Source organism: Bos indicus x Bos taurus, chromosome 11, assembly GCF_003369695.1.
Source record: "Bos indicus x Bos taurus breed Angus x Brahman F1 hybrid chromosome 11, Bos_hybrid_MaternalHap_v2.0, whole genome shotgun sequence".
Taxonomy (NCBI): Eukaryota; Metazoa; Chordata; class Mammalia; order Artiodactyla; family Bovidae; genus Bos; species Bos indicus x Bos taurus.
Window position 1 is genome coordinate 99019298 of NC_040086.1, and position 17378 is coordinate 99036675.

Sequence of the window (17378 nt, forward strand, 5' to 3'; positions counted from 1 at the left end):
TGGCTCCTTTGGGACCAGGAGCTCCTAGAAGCAGCACCTCCCAGAAGAAGCAGGGTTTTGCCAGTTGGGTAGGAATGCAGACTCAGGATGCACACAGGCTTGGGGTCAAATCCCAGCTCTGTGACTTTCCTGCTGTGTGACCTTGGGAGGTGCTTCGGGGCTCTGAGCCGGTTTCCTCTTCTGAAAACCCGTAATCATAACTGCACCTCTTGCAGTGAGGAGGCAATGTGGAACGCGGAGCCCACGTGTGCCCGGCACTTGGCAAGTACTGGGGAAGGGATTAGGAAGGGCAGGAGTTACATCACTCATTTCTTTTTACAGCTGAGAAAACAAGCGGAGGAGGCTCAGGGAGGTAAGGCCGGTTGCCCAAGGTCACACAGCCCAGTAGGAGGAGGATGGGGCCCCAGCGAGGCTGGCTGACTTGTGCTCTAATCACTGAGCCCTCTGGCCGCAGGCCCGCCCGCCCAAGTACCTTTCCCTGTCTCCGTGGCCCGTGGACCCCGAAGGCTGCGTGGGGCCACGGGGACAAGTGGCAAGGCCGAGGCTGAGCCCCCGGGGCCGGAAGGGTTAACGCGCTCCGCCGCAATGGGCCGGCCTCCGGGGGAACCAGCCAATGGGCACGCGCCGCGATGAGGTAATGCCGGGGACCCGCGCGCGAGTGGGCGGAGCCCGTGGGGGTCCTCGCCGGGCTCGAGTTCCTCGCCTCCCCACCTACTCCTCACCTTTGACCTTGATGTTCCCCACTCCCCACCCCGCAGCCTTACAGCCGCAGAAACCTCTGTGCTGGAGCCGAGTCTCAGGCGGCCCCGCGACCCTTAAGGTCTGCGGCATATGAACCTGAAGAGAGGTCCTGCCTCCTTTGAGCCTCAGTTTCCCCTTTTGCAAGAAGATCGCTGAAGACGCGACTAGCTGGTGAACGTTCTTGGATCCCAGAACGGTTTTCAGCCCCTCCCCGCCCTTGGCCCACCGTGTAGCGGCCACGACCCTGGCCCTGCACACTGGGGCAAGGAATCCGCCCGGCCAAGTGGAAGGAGCCTCGCCAGCCCGTCACCCCCTCCGTGCGGGCCCCAGAGCATCGTCCCCTCCCTATCCCTGGGGTGTCTGCGATGTCTGTTTGCTGCCCCCAAGTCCCAAGTTAGCTGCAAAAGCAGGTGGACGGGCTAGTCTGGTGGTCACAGGTCAAAGTTCATTGAACCACCAAAATTAATTGAGTATCTACTACGTGCAGCTCAGAGCTCGGCGGGCTTCGGGGGCTGTCTGCGACCCGGGCACCCCTTCCTCGCTGGCCTGCTGGGTGCCCAGCGAGAGGGTTCTGGGCACGAAGCGGTTAAAGCCTTTCTAGCCGAGAAGCTGGCTCTGCTGCTGAGGCCCAGGCTTATTAGTCAGCTCGCAGGGAGGAGGGGGGGGCGGGCGGTGGGAGAGAGGAGGGGCTCGAGCTGAGAACCGCAGAAAGCAATTCTCAGGGGCTCCCAAGTGTGGGGAGGGCGGCACAGCAGGAGCTGCTGCTTCCCAGAAAGTTGATTATTTTTAACCCAGGAAGAAGAAAGGAAAGAGGCGAGGGAGAAGGACTCAGAGAAAAGAGGAGAGGATGGCAGAGGAGAGGAGAGGATGGCAGAGGAGAGGAGAGGATGGGGAAGGGGGGAGGGGAAGGAAAGGGAAGCTGAGCAGGAGAGAGGGGCCAGGGAAGGCAAAGCTGGGAGGGACTGCAGCCAGAGGCGGGGCCAGTGGGAATGGGGGAAGCCAGCCGGGGTCTCTGGGAGGGGACTGGATGTGGAGGGGGCACATCACCCCCCTCCTGAACCCCTCTGGTTCCTCTCCCAGGCCTGGGCTGGGGGCAGGGATGCTTCTATGGGACCCACCCCAGGCCACCCAGCCTGGGCAGAAAGCAGCGCCCTCTTGGGTATCCCCAACCCAGGGCTGTGTGGGGCACAGAGGCTAGGAGAATAGGGGGCACCAGGCAGCCACAGCCCTGCCCTAGGGTGCTATCCGGCCCACAGCAGCCCCATGACTTGCCCTTGTTTCGATGGTGATCACTGGGGAGAGGACAAGGAAGACCACCCTGAAAACCCCATATGGCTCTGCAAAGGAAGGGTTCAGCTTAGGGTGGAGCCAAGCTGAACACCAAACCCAGAGGGGGCCTACGAGGAGGGTGCTGAGGACACAGTGACAAACAAGACGGACACAGCCGGCCCACATGGGGCTCACGGTCCTGCAGGGGAGGCGGAGGCTGCACAGACCATTATGAATAATGCATTAAATAATGGCAAGGGGGTGGCAGGCTGGCAGGGGACTGTGAGGGGCACTGGAAGGGCTGGTCCCAAGAGGCTGATCTCTGCAGGGGTCACGGGAGGGATCCTCAAGGAGGAAGGAGGGGTGCCTGAGGACTGGAGGGGCTTAACTAAGGGCAGAGTTACTGGTGGAGGGAGCGGGGATGGCGTGCTTGTGGATCCCAGAGGCACAAGGGCTTAAGAGAGCATCAGGGTGGCCCACCATAGCCCTTGTCCTAGAGACGGCCCGAAGCTTCAGAAGTTTTACAGAGCAGAGAGGGGAGACCAGGGCTTTCCAGGTGGTACAGTATAAAGAATCTGTTTGCCGATGCAGCGGACATAAAAGACGTAGGTTCTATTCCTGGGTTGGGAAGATCCCCTGGAGAAGGAAATGGCAAACCCACTCCAGTATTCTTGCCTGGAAAATCCCATGGTCAGAGAAGCCTGGCGGGCTACAGTCCGTGGGGTCACAAAGAGTCAGACGCTACTAAGGATTGAGCAGGTACACACACACTGAGAGGAGACCAGATCCGCAAAATTCACCTGGGCTGCCGGGGACAAAAGTGGGTACCGGAGAGGTCCCAGGATCCCAGGAGAGTGATGGCAGCCTGGCCCAGGGAAGTGGCCTCTGAGATGGAGGGAAGGCTGGCCTTGGACATGACTGGGAGGTCCAGAGCACAGGAGCTGGTGTGTCATGGTGTGGGGGGAAAGGAGGCCAAGGAGGGAAGTGCCAGAACACTTCCAGGCTCTGGCTCCTGCAAGGAGGGTGGCTGGGGCTGTCCCCTAAGACAGGGCAGCCAAGGGAGCAGGTTCATGGGAGGTCAGGTGTTTGTGTTGGGCCAGGGTGGGGACAGGCTGCAGGAACAGCCTGAGCAAAGGCGCAGAGAGGAGAAGGGCAAAGGAAACCACACAAGGACCGTGGAATGTGCTGGAATCTTCCAGAAAGTGGGACTGTGGCTGGTCTTGGTGCCCTTGACTGCAGGCAAAGAGGTCTGAAACCAAGTTGTAGTCAGCGGGGAGCATAAGAAGGCAAGTTCCAATGCTGGACATGGGGAGGGCACCCAGCAGTGACCAACAGGGGCAGGGACTGAGCCTATGACAGCAGGTGTCTACACCCCAGCACTGGAGGTGGGGATGTGAATGCTGGGGCATGTCATGAGCACACCTCTGGGACAGCCTATAGGGTGGGTGAGTAAGAGTAACTGTGCGTGTGTCCCTTGCACTGAGTGTCCTAACCTTCACTCAAGGCAGGCCCTGGGGGACACCTCCAAATCCTCCAGGACCAGAGTGTGTCTGACCAGGCCAGACCAGCTCAAGGGGGATGATGGATGGAGGAGGACCTCAGCCACCAGTCACAGCTCTGGAAGTCTTGGACACACACACACACATACACACACACGAAACCGCTGTGGAACCTGGAAGCAGCATCTGGCCCCCTCCCCAACGGAGCTGGGGCAGGTAGTGCTGGGATATTGGGTTATTGACTGGGGCGGGGGCCATGTCTGTATGCTTTCAACTACTTCAGGGGCCCGAGGAAGCCTTGCAGCAGCGACCCAGGGTCACCCACGCCCTCTACCCACCTTGGGTCCCAGTTGATCTTCTCCCAGGGTGCGAGGGCAGATCTGCTTAGCCTGGGGCTGCCCTTAGTACAGGGGTCCAGTGGCTCAGCTGAGGCCTGATTCCAGAGAGTGGCTGGTGCTGTGGCTTGACCACCTGCAGCTCTGACCTCACCTTGAGACTCTTGGACCACATGGATTTGTGGCTTTCCCATCAGTCCTGCTACCTACCGTTAGCACACAACCCCCCAGGGTGGGTGCACATCATAAAGTCAAGGTGAAGCTGAAGGAACAAACTTGAATCCAGACTCGTTGCCCGGCTGGCTGTGAGCACTGGCCTCTTGTGCCTCAGTTTCTTCATCTGAAAAATGGGCCTAATAATGGCAGAGGCAGAGAAATGGTGAAGGTAAGGCCCTTAGCAAGGAAAGGGGCTTGTCCCAGGTCACCTGCGGCCCTGAAGCTCCCCCATCAGTATGGGTTGCAGGCCTTCAAGGTGGAGGAGAATTGGGCTTACCGCCATGTCCCACCACGGGTTGGGTGGTGGTATTGTTCCTATCTGCAGGTGAGAAGAGAAAGGCTCAGAGAAATTGGTAACTGGCCCTACAGGACAGGAAGGGTGCAAATTCTCAGGCCTGCTCTCTCCCTGGGATTTGGGATTCCATTCCCACAGCCCTCGCCCTCCTCCAGATAGAAAAACTAAAGTGCAAAATGCATTTCCCCTGCAGGACATCCTCCTCCCTCTCCCCAAAACCACACAGTGACCCTGGCCTGGCCCTCTGCGCCCAGGAGGAACAGGGTCCCCATCAGGCATCTCGGAGCTGGCTTTCACATCGATGGAGCACAAAGGGGGCTAGCCGGGCAGAGAAAGAGCCCGACAGGCCAGGAGCCGGCTCCACGGGCGCTTTTCTCCCCGCTTTCTTCCTCTCTGGGCTCTTTGTTAAGCTCCCTTTCAGCTGAGCCGGCAGAGCCTGGGTGTTCCGAGCTGACAATAATTGCTGCGTCTAGACAGTGTCTGGTATGAGGCCTCCCTCTCCCGCGCCTCCCCAAGGCTCCCTTTCCCAGCGCTGCCGGCCCTGCCCCATGCCCTGCGGTTCCCACACCCCTTCCCTTCTTTCTGGCTGCCCAGGGTCCCCGTTCTGCCTTCCTCCTGCTCAGACCCTACACTTCTCTCTCCTTCTCCCCCTTCCATCTTCAGACACACTCACCCTATTGGGTCCCCAGGCCTGAAATCCAGGGAACAAAAGTGGATTTGCATTTGGCTCCAGTTGGCAGGCCTTGGAGAAGGCCGAGTCCAGCCAACCCTCCTGACTGTGGACTTGCCCAGGATCCCAGGCGGTCCACCTTGCTGAATTCTGGGCTAACCTGGAAAGCTCTGGGATTCACCCTGCTCCCTCCCTCATCTTTCCACCCATGCTTGGATGGGAACCCAGAGGAATCACCAGAGGTCCAAGGAAGAACCTTCTGGCAGCTCTCACCATCAGTGAGGGATAGACTGCTTTCAGGAAATGCAGGGAGTGGGAAGTGGATTTTCACAAGTTCTAAGATTTGTCCCTGCCCCCGCTCCGATCAGTCATTCTGGAAGGTTTTCCAGAATCTGAAGTCTCCTCACTTCTCAATTCTAGGATCAGAATTGAGACCCTAGTGGTGATTCTGAGACAGTAATAATAATAGTCGGCCCTCTCCCTGCACCAGGGGCCTCCCGGGTGGCTCAGTGGTTAAGAATCCACCCGCCAAGCAGGAGATACGGGTTCAATCCCTGGGTCAGGAAGATCCCCTGGTGGAGCAACTCACTCCAGTATTCTTGCCTGGAAAATTCTACGGACAGAGGAGCCTGGTAGGCTACAGTCCATGGGGTCACAAAGAGTTGGACACGACTGGAGAATTGAGCATACCCTCCCTGAGACAAGCATCATACAGGGTCTGTATGATTTCTGCATATTCATTTATTTCATTTTCTCAACAGCCCTATGAGAGAGAGTGAAAACAAGACTGTACTTTGTCCCATTTTACAGATGAGGAAACTGAGGTCCAGAGAGGTTAAGTCACTTGCCCAAAGTAACAAAGCCAAGGAAGTGGAGGAGCCTGGATTTGAAGCCTCAGAGGATGGCTCCAGAGCCCCAACAATGAATAGCAATAGGAGTATTAAATGCTTACTGAGTACCTGAGGCTGCATTTAACATTTTACTTGTGCTGTGTCCTTTATCCTCACAATAGTGAGTATAGGCTCCAGGGTTATGCCCATTATACGCATTAAAGGAGAATAGCCCAGGGCTGCTGGGTGTGGCCAGATGGTGACCTAACTCTGTTAGAAAGGCCCAGTAATCCCTGAGCTGCACGTGAAAAGCTTGGCCTGGAGCAGGAGCTCAATAAGTGTTGCTATTTCATTTCCCACTTCTTCCTTCTGGGTTATCATGAGCCCCAGCTAGGCTGGAGAAGACAGTGTGGGACTCTGTCCTCATGATACCATGGCCTAGAAGAGGGACCTGGCAAACCCGTCACTTTCAGTGTGGAGGGGAAATTATGATGACGTGAGTGAGGCAAGACCTCTGGGAGACAAGAGGAGGGACCCTGAATCCAAGAAGGCTTCCTGGAGGAGGTTGAATCAACACTGTCTAGGAGAATGAGTAAGAGTTGGGCAGGTTAAGTGACTTCCCTGGTGATCCAGTGGCTGAGACTGTGCTCCCAATGCAGGGGGCCCAGGTTCGGTCCTTGGTCAGGGAACTAGATCCCACATGCTGCAACCAAGATCCGGAGAAGCCAAATAAATAAATAAATAGTTGGTCAGGTTAAGGGGGAGGGAAAGTGCTCCTGGCAGAGGGACCCACACGTAAGAAGGTCTCGAAGTCCAGGGTTATCTCAGAGAACCCGAGATCTCTAAACAGCTTTGTTGGACTGAACAGATGCAAGGAAGTCAAGGAAGGAGCCAGGTGAGCCATAAGGCTGCAGCTGCGATTAGGAAGGGCCTCAACAGCCAGGCCACTGCGCCCTGGGACAGAACCCAAGGCTGGGAGGCCAGTTAGGAGACTTCAGGAGTCTGGGCAAGCAGGGCAGGGATAATCAGAAAGATGTGGAATGGGCAGCCTGAGTAAATGAGACAGAGGCCTACAGAGTTTTAGAAAGATGGCCTCCTGTGATATCGGGGACTGGCCTGTGAGTTCGCCTTCAATGCCGTTCCAGACAAAGACGCAGCAAAGATGAAGGCGTGGAGGTGGGGGGCGGGGGGGGGGGCCGGGTGTGTGTCTGGGAGGGAGACAGTGGGGCCAGGTACTGAGCAGCCTTCATGATCAAGGTTTGGAGGATTAACTGGGAAGATTCATCTAGAACCTTGGCAGGACGGATTAAAGGGGCAAGCCTGGAGGCAGGGAGGCTGGGGAAGAGGCCAGGAGGAGGCCGCTGCTGAGTGGATTTTCCTTCCCAGCAGGTCGGTCCTCATCTTCAGCTGCTCTTCCCTTCTGCAGAGTCATTTTGATTTTGCACCGACTCCCTCCTCACAGGTGTTCACACCTTCCACCCCAGCTAGAGATGAAAGGAGGACACTCACCATTCAGTACTCACCCAGGCCATCCATCGACAGAAACGTCAGACAGCACATCCACGCCTGATCACCTCTCTCGGCTGCTGGGGGAGCCCACACAAGCAGGCGCATCGATGAGCTCCCGGCCTGCCAACTCTGGGCCTGCCTCAGACTGATGCAGCTGGGTGGTGGCTTCTCTGGACTTCGCTTGAAAGGCGTAGCCTGGACCTTGCCGGGAGCCATGGGTGCAGAGCACCCACCTCTGGCCTCTATCTTGAAACACTGGACTGTGGATCTGATGCTGGGAGTTCAGACTGGAAAAGGAGAAACATAGGAACCAGCAGGCGATATAAGGCCAGCGGGGATGGTCTGGGAGCAGTAACGGCGAAGATCACGGAGGCCCACCGTCCTGCACTCCAAATCCCTGGCTACATAGGTTCAGAACTCAGAATTTCCCCAGTTGTAGGAGGAAAGGATTACACGTAGACCACATATCTCCTAACACCCCCAGTGAAGTGTGGGGCAGCCCCTGTAATCAGACGTGTTACCAGGTCTGCGGCAAAGCCTACGAACAAAGACACAAATCCTCTCTGAAGCTCAGTTTTCTCGTCTCTAACGTGGAGCAATGGCTGTACCAGGCTCACAGGGTTGCCCTGAGAATTTGATGCTTCCCGTGATACCGGCCAGCCCGCAGGAGACACAGGTTCTTGGCCTGTCCCGAGCCCTCTGGGGCACGTGCTGCTCCTTTCCGGAATATTCATCCCTAGATGTCTCAGGAGATAGCTCTCTCACTTCCTTCAGGACCCGCCCCAGCAGGACTTGCCCTGTCTATCCCCGTCTCCTCCCGCCCCTGTTCTCCTTTGTCTTCCTTCCCAACCTCTATCATTTGAAGTATCACTTAAATCAATTACTCCCTTGTTAATTGCCTGCCCTCCTGCAGTAGATTCCAAGCTCCGTGTAGTCAGGACTCTGTGCTGTCGCCCACTTTGCCCCAGAACTTAGGAAAGAGCTGGCACAGACGGGCGCTCTGACTTCTGTTGAATGGGCGACAGTCTGTTAAATGTGCCTTGTGCATCGAAAAGGCTCAGTGAGGCCCAGCCCTGCACCATCAGCCTTGTTATTATTGATGCTGCTGTTATTATTTACTTTTTAGTTGCCCCAGGGCATGTGGCATCTTCCTGGACCAGGGATCAAACCCATCTCCTCTGCATTGGCAGGTGGATTCTTAACCACTCCACCACCAGGGAAGTCCCACTATTATGAATATTATTATTAGTATCATTACTCTGTTCCTGAGCTGATCCCAGTCCTTGGTTCTCCAGCCTCTGAAATGAGCATCCTGGGGACTGAGGCATCAGCCACCAGAAACAGAACAGGTTCTTGCTGGAGAGACAAAGGAGGCTGCCCGCCGCCCTGGGGGAGCCTGCGCCCCTCACTGGAGAGAGAGGCCTGGGAGAAGCTTGGAGAAGGCACACAGCCCCATTGAACAGGGCTGCCAGAAGGCCATACATAATTCATTGCCAAATGGGGCGGCGGGCGGCTGTGCGCTGGGGGCTCACTCTGCGCCTGGCACTTTGCTGACTGCTCCTCACACATTGCCTCGTTGCATCTTCTTGGATTTGTGGGGTGCGAACCTTCCCCCGCCTCTCCCTTTTCCCCGGGGGGGAGCCTGAGGTTTAGAGGATGGGGACACCGTGCAAGTCACCAGCTTCTCAGTGGCCAAGCAGGATCCACAGTCCCTGCCTCTCTCTGGAGGAAAGAGACAGCACTGGGGACCGAGTGGGGACTGAGACCTACCCGAGACGGGGCAGCAGAGGACGGGCCGGGTCACAGCAGGGCCAAAGGAAAAGGGCAGGGGACCCGCAGCCCACCTCCTCCTCCTCTCCTGGAGGACAAGCTCCCTGCTGTGGCCGCCAAGAGTGCTGGCTCTGGAGTTTCAAGGGCTCAGTTTGCTCAGCTGCAAAGTGGGAGGAACAGAACCCATCCCCTGGGGCTCCGAGGTCCTGTAGACAGGATGCTGGCTCAGAAAGGGGCATCCGCCCAGGAGGAAAGCCAGTCCCCAAAAAGGTTACATCCTCTGTGATTCCCTTCAGATAGCATATTTGAAGTCATACAATGATATGATGGAGGACAGACTAGGGACACACTGGATGGAGGTGGAGTCGGGGTGTGCTTTTGAAAGAGCCCCAGGAGGGATCCTTGTGCTGATGGAAATGTCCTGCATCCTCCCTGTGACGGAGGATCTACAATTTCATCCTGTGATGAAATTGTATAGAACTAGACACACAAAAGCGTGTAAGGGAAACTGGGGAATCGGAGTAAGACTGGGGGCCATGTCGATGTCTACATCCCAGCCCTGATACTGTCCCTGTTGTTCCGCTCGATGCTTCCACTGGGGGAAGCTGGGTGAAGGGCACAGGGGGTCTCTCTGTACTACTTCCTACAACTGCACGTCCATCTACAACCATCTCAGTGGAGACGTCAATTTTTAAAAATGTCATCTGGAGAATTCCCTGGGGGTCCAGCGGTTAGGCCCTCACGGCTGAGGGCCCGGGTGTGATCCCTGGTCAGGGAACTAGGATCCCTCGTGTGGCACAGCCCCCCCAAAACAAAACAATGTCATCTGCCTCTGCCCCAGAAAGGATTGCATGAACCACCGCAATTCGTCCTTTCCTCAGCTCTGAATTGTCCTTTCTGCCTCACTCTGAGGGTCCCCAGTCTTTATTCCAGAATGTTCCTGTTGTCTCTCACTTTTGCCTAGACAGGACTTCAGTACTACCCCGTGGGAATCTAGACAGACCCTAGAGGAGGACAAGGAAGGCCTTTGTCATCTGTCTCCTGTCTGCATCCAGCTGGGAATCACAGCCACGCCAAGGCTCCCAGTCAGGATTATGAAAACCGTGAGCCCACCAGCCTTGGTCTTCCTCTCCAAGAGAGTGTGGGCCAGTGGAGAGCATGCTGAGTGTCCGGCCCTACGGCTTCCAGACCCAGCCAATCTTCTGCCGCACAGTGTGACTCCAAACAATCCCTGTCCTCTTTTTGGTTCCTAGTTTCCTCATCTGAAGCACAAACGAACTGGACTGGATTATCCTTAGGGTTCTTCCAGGTCCGTGGAGAGGTGAGCCTGGCCCCTATGCTGCTACTCAGGGGACTCTCCTTGACATTTGTGTGATTGGTTGAGAAGAGCAGGGCCCAGGCCTGCCTCGGGCCCTCCCTGCCTTTTAGCATCAGTGCAGTGAGAGGTCATTAAGTCACTCAAAAAACGTGCATTGAGCACTCACCAACTGCCAAACACTGGGGAATAAAAGGTAGGGGGTGGAAGGGCAATGCTGTCCCTGCCTTTGCGGAACCTGCATTCTAGGAGGGAAGAAAGCCACAAAGAAAGACAAAATAGCAACTGAGATCATGCAAAGAAGGAAAGCAGCAGCTGCATTGGCATGTTTCAGGGCCATGGTGAGGGCTTCCCTGGGAAGTGACCATTGAGCCACTGAGCTGAGATCTGAGCAAGGAGTCAACTCTAAGCAAAGAAGGGGGAAGATGGCCAAGGGTAGAGACTCCTCCACAACAGCAGCGGCAAGAGCTGGGGGCCCGTGCAGAGCAGTGGTCTGGAGTGACAGATCGTGTTCCAGGAAAGATCAACAGCTTCAGTGGGTGACACAGGAGAGCCGAGATGAGGGGAGCCAGGCTGAGGAGCCTCGTCCCCATCCCAGACAGAAGGGATCCTGTGAGCTGCATTACGCAAGGGATTTGTGTTTTGGATTTGGAATTTTTGTGTTGGATTTGTGTTTTGAAAATCTCCTCCTGGTTACCAAGAGGAGAGGAGACCTCATGGGTCCTCCTTGTTGCCTTATATTTTTACCATAGTGTTATTGAGGCATGTCCAAGCATTAAATGAAGCATAAGGTCCTTATAGCTCTTTTTGAAGATTGTTTTATTTTATTGTTTATTTCCGTCTGTGCTGGGTCTTTGTTGCTGCATGCAGGCTTTCTCTAGTTGCCGCGAGTAGGGGCTACTCTCTGACTGTGATGCGCAGGCTTGTCACTGTGGTGGCTTCTCTTGTTGCAGAGCACAGGCTCTGGGTGCATGCGCTTCAGTAGTTGCGTTGCTTAGGCATGTGGAATCTTCCTGGACCAGAGATTGTACCTGCGCTGGCAGGTGGATTCTTCACTGCTAGACCACCAGGGAAGTCTTCCTTATAGCTGTGAGAGCCACAAAACCAAGACAAATTGGTCAAGCAGATACAAAATCAAATCGGATTCGTTTCATGGGACGTATCTTTTTTTGAAACTCTGTCACCACCTACAGTGCAACTATGGCCCAACTACTATGGCTCTGAGTCTGTGGGACAGAGCAGATTGGTTTTATGATCCAAGAAGAAAGGGGTAGACAACTCAAGAAAAAAAACGGAAGCAATGAATTAAAATACTTCACAAATGAATAGCCAGATAACCAGCAAATGCATGATAAAAAGTGCCCAGCTTCACGACTCATCAAGAGGAAACACAAATTAAGAAGACAGTGAAGTACCACGTCAGACACAAGAAAAGTTAAAGCAAAGAAGACTGACAATGGCAAGTGTTAGTAAGCGCAAGGAGCAGCTGGAACTCACACCCAGCTGGCGGGAATGTGAATCACTACAACCACTGTGGGAAGCCTGGGTGAGGTCTGCTCCAATTGGGTGCATCCTACTCTCTGACCCACACTTTCATTCCAAGGCATGCGGCTGTGTGTGCTCCAGAAGATGTGATGGGAAATGTTCATAGCAGCACTGTTTGCATAATAGCCCTGCATAGAATGAATCCAAATATCCTACAGTTGTAGATCAGACAGTCTAGTGGATAATTGGTCAGCTTTAAGGATGGATAAGGGCTTCCCCAGTGACTCAATGGTAAAGAGTCCACCTACAATGCAGGAGATGCGGGTTTGATCCTGAGTCAACTTGCAAGTGGTAACCCAGGTGCTTGGGCTTGATTGCCGGGAACTTGACACCAGGCATAAGAAGGGGGCTGGCTTTTCAAGCCAGAGAACAAGAGCTTCTTTGGGGAAAGAGGTCTTATCTGCAGCCCTGCGGCACTGGAAATTGGTGGAGACCTTGGCACAGGGTTCCAGGGAAGGAGAGGGTGCTGGGCAGCATGAGGCAGCCTCACAGACCATAGGCTATTGACCCCAGGCAGCCTTGGGAAAGCTAAGCTCCAGTCCTGAGTTAAGGATCCATTTGTTTGTACCTTAACCCCTCCCTACTTTCCTCCTTTGAGGTAGGTAAAGAAGGAGGGTTATTTCTTGCTCCTGAAAAGCAGACAAGTAACCTACATGCCAATGAGAAGGGTCCTGACTGTCTGGTATACAGCTGTTGCTCAGTGAAGTCTGGCTGGATGAATGTTCAGCTGGGCATGATGCTATGTGAATGGCTAACTGGCGCCTCCCCATGGGAAGTTCACTGACAGGCTTCCAGGAAAGGGACTGTAAAATAAGTTGAGAGTTTTCACTTAAGAAGCACCCACCATGGGCCAGGCCCTCTGCTCAGAGCTTTGATGCACAACCTAATTTGATTTTACTTATACACCAATAACTCAGACGTGACCATTTTAAAAATCAAGTCTGACAATATCTGCCTTTCAGCTGGAGAGTCTAGTCCTTTTACATTTAATGTACTTATTATTGCAGGTGGGTGTATATTCGTCATCCTGCTATTTGATATCTGTCTGTCCCCTTTCTTCTTTGTTCCTTTTTCTTCTTCGACTGCCTTCTGTTGGGTTAACCAAGTGTTTATAACATTTCATTTGGTCTTTTGCTTTTTTAGTTCTACCTGTTTATAGTGTGGGCTGCTCTCACAGGGATTACAATGTGCATTCTTAAGTTATCACAGTCTACCTGCCCATAATAGTGCACTTCTTCATGTATTCTGTAAGAACTTTATAGAAATTGAATTCTACTTGATATTCTCCTGTCCTTTGTGCTATTACGGTCACTTGACTTTTTAAAAAATTTTATTTTTGGTTGCACTGGGTCTTTGTTGCTGCATGCAGGGTTTCTGTAGTCATTGTGAGGGGTGATTACTCTTGGTTGCAGCGAATGAAAGTGTTAGTCACTCAGTCGTGTCTGACTCTTTCTGATCCCATGGACTGTAGCCTGCCAGGCTTCTCTGTCCATGGAATTCTCCTGGCAAGAATTCTGATGTGGTTTGCCATTCCCTTCTCCAGGGGATCTTCCTGACCCAGGATCCCCTGCATTGATCAAACCCAGGTCTCCTGCATTGCAGGTGGATTCTTTACCATCTGAGCCACCAGAGAAGCCCATCTGGTGCATACGCTTCTCAATGAGGTGGTTTCTCTTGTTGAAGAGTGTGGGCTCTAGGTGTTCAGGCTTCTGTAGTTGCAGCACTCGGACTTGGCAGTTGTGCCTCATGGGCTCTAGAGTGTGGGTTCAGTGGTCATGGGACACGGGCTTAGTGGCTCCGCAGCATGTGGAATCTTCCTGGACCAGGGATTAAACCTATATCCCCTGAATTGGCAAGCGGATTCTTACCCCCTGCACTGCCGGGGAAGTTCCCATATATTTTACTTCTATAGGCGATATAAATTCCAGAACACACTGTCATTTTTGCTTTAAGGACTCAATTAATTTTTAAAGATGTTAAGAAAAGGAAAATAGTCTTTTGTTTCTATTCACATATTCACCATTCCCAGTGCTACTGTTTCCTACAAAAATTTCCTTGTACATTTTCTGCAATTCTGGCATCATTTTCCTTAAGCCTAAATACTTTTCTTTAGCATTTCTTATAATGCAGATCTAATGGAAACAAATTCTTTGTTTTATATATTCAGGAATGTTTTTATTTTTCCATTTTGAAATATATTTTCACTGATCGCTTTCTAAATTGACAGATTTTAATCTCATTTGTTGTCAATTGTTCTATTGTCTCCTGAGTTGCATTATTTTAATGAGAAGTCTGTCGTCTTCTGCATTGTTCTCCTATACATAATTATTGTATGTATTTTTATAGCTGTATTTCAGATTTTCTCTTGATCTTTAGTTTTTGGCAGTCTGACCATGATGTGCCTGGATATGATTTTCCTTGTATTTATCCTGGTTAGGGTTCACTGAACTTCCTGGATCTGCAGGTTGATTGCTTTTCCAAACCCACGGAACATTCTCAGCCAATATTTCATTAAAAAAAATTTTTTTTTTGCTCCATTATCTCTCTTCCACCTCTTGAACTCCAGTTACATGTATATGTTAAGACTGCTTGATGTTGTCCTATAGATTATTGAGGCTCTGTTCACTTTTTCATCATTTTGTATCTGTGTTTCAGTGGGGATAATTTCTATTGACCTGTTTTTAAACTCACTGATTCTTTTTTTATTGATCTTGTCTATGTGTCACATGTTCCTGTTTCTTTCCATATCTTGTAATTTTTAATTTTATTCTGGACATTGTGATGATACACTGTAGGGCTTCTGGATTGTGTTATCTTCCTCTGAAGAATTTTGTATACTGTTTCTGTTTAATTGTTGGCCATTCACCTTGGTCTTGTGAAGTCCTGGTTTTAAACTTTGTTAGAGCAGGTTTATTCTGGTCCTTACTCCTAAGTGATGGTCCCCCAGGATCTCAGTGAAAAGCCTGGTGTATTTACCAAGCCACTCTAACTTGGCGAGATTTGAACTAAAAAATCTGTATCCCTAATGCCAAGCAGCTGCAAATATCTCTGCTCAGCTTTTCCAGCCCTCCAGCTGTGTTTTCGCCTGGACTCCTTGGAGTCATGCCCCACGGCAGAGCCAGCCCAGAATCTGAGTGGAGTTTTCTCCCTCTGTAGCTCTGTTTTCTGGGATCTTCTTTCTCAATTTCCAGCTGCTCGGCAGGCCCCGAACTCCTAACTTCTTACTTCTCAATCAATAAGGCTTCTCTGCTTTCTCTTTGAGTCCTACCCCCTCATGTACTACATAAACTAGGAAACACTCTCAGGGGAAAATCCAGATGAATGCATTTCTTACCAGTCGAGTTTCTTAGTTTCAAGGGTCATATCTCCTCTAATTTGTCTGTTTTTGGTCACTCTCCAGTAATTCCAAACAAATCTGTTCTATATATTTCTGTATAGATTTTATAATTGTTACCAGCAGGAAGTTAATCTGATATAAACTACTCCTCCACTACCAGCAAGTCTATGCTTTACAAACTACATCATGTTGCCCAAGACTTAATTTAGTGCTCATGTTAGGTCTAATTTTAGACTTGACATTGGAAGCAATATGGTTTAGTGGAAAATGTAGGTCATTGTGTTGAGGTCTGGAGCCAGCCATCTCATAGTTGAGTCTTGACCCTGTATTGCTGTGTGACCTTGAACAAATTTCTTCGTCTCAGTGAGCCTCGGTGGCCTCGCTTGTATAACAGGAAAAACAGTCCCTGTCTTTAGGATGAGCAATGAAAGTAACCTGAGCTAAAAACCCAGCCCCATATCTGTACATGGCAAAGTGCTCGATAAATAGGAGCTGTTATTAGCAGTGAATTACCTAGTTCTATTCTTAGACATTCTGAGTAATGTCTCAGAGACATTACTTTGCCAACAGAGGTTCGTCTAGTCAAGGCTATGGTTTTTCCTGTGGTCATGTATGGATGTGAGAGTTGGACTGTGAAGAAGGCTGAGCACCGAAGAATTGATGCTTTTGAACTGTGGTGTTGGAGAAGACTCTTGAGAGTCCCTTGGACTGCAAGGAGATCCAAGCAGTCCATTCTGAAGGAGATGAGCCCTGGGATTTCTTTGGAGGGAATGAGGCATAAGCTGAAACTCCAGTACTTTGGCCACCTCATGAGAAGAGTTGACTCATTAGAAAAGAGTCTGATGCTGGGAGGGATTGGGGGTGGGAGGAGAAGGGGACGACAGAGGATGAGGTGGCTGAATGGCATCATTGACTCGATGGACGTGAGTCTGAGTGAACTCAGGGAGTTGGTGATGGACAGGGAGGCCTGGTGTGCTGCGATTCATGGGGTCGCGAAGAGCTGGACACGACTGAGCGACTGAACTGAACTGAACTGAACTGATTCTTACGAGTAAATATCCCCAATGATATGATAATTAGTCAGGTCCAGTGTTGACTTTGAGTAAGTCCCTATCTGTTGACATACTTTAAGATACAAACTGATGTCTTCAAGTTTGATTTCATAGTAATGTCAGAGGTGCATCTTCTAAGTGCAGGGAGAGACCTTCATCCTCTGAGATAGCCCTAACTGTGCCTCCTTGGTGGCAGAAAGTCCCCAGTTAGAAGACCAACAAAGACTCCTGTTAACTCATATCTGGGCTAAGTCAAGTCCTGGTCAAATGAGAAGGGCTGGGTTGGGTGATACTCACCAGGCTTAAACAGCAACTCAGATAAGGAGATATCAATACACTCGATATTTATGGGGCAGGTCCCCCTCTAAGGGGCAAATGTCACTGACACAGCAGCCAAAACAAGCACCTTGACAGAGGGACTCATTGTCTTCAGGCAGAGCTGTGGAAGCCAAGGCTGCATCCTGGACCAACCAGTGGCCTTTGGCAAGTCCCTGCCCCTCTCTGGATCTCCTCCCACCATCTGTACAAAGAATTAACCTCTAAAAGCCCTCTCAATGGGCAATCAGAAATCAAGTGACTTCACCCCTACCCATGGTCTTGCCTCCAACATAAGAAGTGATGAGGTTGGGCATCTCACTTTAATCACTCTCTGCTTCAGTTTCCCCATCTGGACATGGGGTACACATGCTCAACACTCTCTTTTGCACCAAGCTGTCATGGATCCCTTGAAAATAACAAAGTATTCTGAAAGCCAGAATAACATATATCGAAACCCAAGATCTACAGCCTTGCACCGTGCTTGGCAAACTCAACAAAGTCTTGCATTATAAGGGCAAGGAGGGGAAATGGAGCCAGCCCACCCTTGGGGAAAAAAAAAATGAAAGCTTTCAAAGAGAGACAAATAACTTGCAATTTAAATGCATAAGAGACCAGGCTGTGCCACCGCATATGCAGATCGATGCAAATGATATGCAAATGGCCCAGAGCAAGCCTGG

The 17378-nt window shown here is 51.8% G+C and overlaps 1 long non-coding RNA gene across 1 annotated transcript; it reads left to right on the forward strand.

The window, feature by feature from the left end:
* The first annotated feature begins 360 nt into the window (after positions 1-360).
* LOC113901733 lies at positions 361-8244 on the forward strand. The gene is made up of 2 exons (XR_003513522.1): positions 361-634; positions 7245-8244. It is a non-coding gene; the product is annotated as an uncharacterized LOC113901733 (long non-coding RNA).
* The last annotated feature ends 9134 nt before the right edge of the window (positions 8245-17378 follow it).